At 43.5% G+C, this 2,646-nt stretch overlaps 1 pseudogene across 1 annotated transcript; it reads right to left on the bottom strand.

Moving 5' to 3' along the window:
• Positions 1–840: 840 nt before the first annotated feature.
• On the bottom strand, positions 841–1,548 carry LOC309662047 (large ribosomal subunit protein mL42 pseudogene; annotated as a pseudogene). Its single transcript has one exon. The product of its transcript is annotated as a large ribosomal subunit protein mL42 pseudogene (transcript).
• Between the last annotated feature and the right edge of the window lie 1,098 nt (positions 1,549–2,646).

Consider the following 2,646-nt stretch of genomic DNA (forward strand, 5'->3'; position numbering starts at 1 on the left):
GTAAAATTGAGCACGTAACTCATTAGAGTGTGTGTGTATGTTTTTTTTTTTTTTTTTTTTTGCCATGCAGCTTGCAGGATAGTTATCGAACCTGGGTCCCCAGCAGTGGAAGCACGGAGCCCTAACCACTGGACCGCCAGGGCAGTCCCAAGGGTGTGTGTTTTAAATTTAGTTTCTACTCATTATCAGAGTTATACATGCATGCAATTTAAAGAGCGAGTTTTACAAGCCTTCTTACAAAACACAGCCGCCCCCCAACCCTCATTTTCCAATGCAACTTTTAACTCACTCTTTTGGTTTCACCTCTGTATCCCCAGACCACACACTTACATTGCGACTTCCTGACCTCCAAAATCATCATACCTTCATTTTGTTCAGATCAACGGCCATGGTTGACATCTTCATGATACTACATAAACACTGTTCATGTCTGAGCCACATAATGTATCATGATAACTGTTCCTTTCTTGCTCAACTTCTCGTTTCCCTGGAGTTAATGTCATCTTTTTTATTTTGCTTAATTCTCAATACTAATTCAACTCCAAATTCTGCCAAAAGCTCAAATCTCCCCAGGGGCATCACGGTGTATCAGGTATTCTGTCACCTGGAAATAGACTCTGCTTTCCCAGCTGGGGCACAGCCTGCAGTCTGGGACCACCTCACCAGAACCCTGAAGTCCCCTTCATCCTTCGCTCTGCGGCAGGGTCCCCTGCTTCCTGCTTCCCACGACTTCCTCTTTCTTGCTTTCCTCCCCCTGTTTGGTGGAACACGCCAAGTGGCTTCCTGAGAAAGGGTGCAGGGACGTAAACGTTTTGAGACCTTATCGTTCTGAAAATATCTTTCTTCTACCCTCACTCTTTTTTTTTTTTTTATGAGAAGACATTTTATTATTTTACTATATAACATATTAGTGAATATACCCAATTGTATTTTCTCAAATGGCAAATGAGACGCAGGATAACATTTCTCTTTGATTCCTGAAGACCTCAATATCATCTGTCTTTTGGAGGATTCAGTTTCCTACGACGTCTATGATACTGTCCACGAGGATACCAACGGTGCTTAGTAGTAAAGAACATTTTGCTAAGTTGTTCTATCATGGGTCCTTGCTCTAAGTGTTCACCTTTTTCTTCTAATCTGGTTTTCAGCACTAGGTCATGTGTTTCTTCATTATTCTGCACAGGATCTGCCCGAGGGATAAGTTTTGTGTGTTCATATGCAATGTCCACAGAAGGGTGATAGCATACTATTGTCCTGCCATCAGATGTCAAAGCAAGCTCTACTTTGCAATTATAGTCATCTGGAAGAGAAGAATACGTAGTTTTATGACAAACACAATATAAGGCTCCATTTTGAATTGGAAATAAATATTTCAAGATAGTTCTGCTTGATATCGCCCATTTTACTGCTGCCAATGCCATGGTGAATCAAGATGCTTATCAGGTGGTATGAAAGATGATTTGAAGAGAAACTGCTTTTAAAATCTGCTTCTTGACTGCGACTCACTGCGAGCCCGCCATCTTACCTCAATCTACCCTCACTCTTAATGAATAGTTTGGCTGAGTATAGCATTCTAGCTTAGAAAGCATTTAGCTTCAGAATTGAGAGATTTTATCCATCGCCTTCCAGCTGTGAGAAGTCTGAAGCCATTCTGATCTTAGTCATTTGTACGTCACCTGTCATTTCTCTCTGGACGCTTGTACGGTCTTTTCTTTTCTCTTTGTGTCCAGTGTTCTGAAATTCCCCTTTGCTGTGCCTTTACTGTGCATCTATTTTCATGTTTGAATCTGAGCATTCAGTGGCTCCTTTCAATCTGGAAACTCAGGTTTAATTTCTGTGAAATCTTTTTTTTTTTTTTTTTTGGCCACATGGCTTGTGGGATCTTAGTTCCCCGACCAGGGATCGATTCCGGGCCCTTGGTGGTGAAAGCATGGAGTCTGACCACTGGACTGCCAGGGGAGTCCCAAATTTCTGTGAAATCTTTTCCACTGTTTCTTTGATTGTTTTCTTCCCTCCAGTTCTCTTTCTAGAACTCCTATTGTATAGACGTCAGATGTCCTAGACCAGTTCTCTAATACTTCCCTCTCCTGTTTTTCTCTTATTTTCAACTTTTTTCCCCCAGCTTTTTGCTCTACTTTCTGCAAGACTTCCCTAACCTCATCTTCCAACACTTCTGCTGAGTTTTCAATTTCCATGATTGTATTTTTTTTTTGGCCGTGATGGGTCTTCGTTGCTGCGCGTGGGCTTTCCCTAGTTGCGATGAGCGGGGCCTACTCTTTGTTGCAGTGCACAGGCCTCTCATTACAGTGGCTTTTCTTGTTGCGGAGCACGGGCCCTAGGCGCACGGGCTTCAGTAGTTGTGGCGCGTGGGCTTCAGTAGTTGTGGCGCGTGGGCTCAGTAGTTGTGGCTCGCAGGCTCTAGAGCACAGGCTCAGTAGTTGTGGTGCACGGGCTTAGTTGCTCTGCGGCATGTGGGACCTTCCTGGACCAGGGCTCAAATCCATGTCCCCTGCACTGGCAGGCAGATTCTTAACCACTGTGCCACCAGGGAAGCCCTCCATGATTGCATTTTTAATTTCCAAGAGCTCTTTATATTCTGTAACATTCCTTCTTTATAGCACCCGGTTTTTGTTTCATGAGTACAAC

This window comes from Balaenoptera physalus (genome assembly GCF_965194825.1).
Source record: "Balaenoptera physalus genome assembly, chromosome: 5".
Lineage (NCBI taxonomy): Eukaryota > Metazoa > Chordata > Mammalia > Artiodactyla > Balaenopteridae > Balaenoptera > Balaenoptera physalus.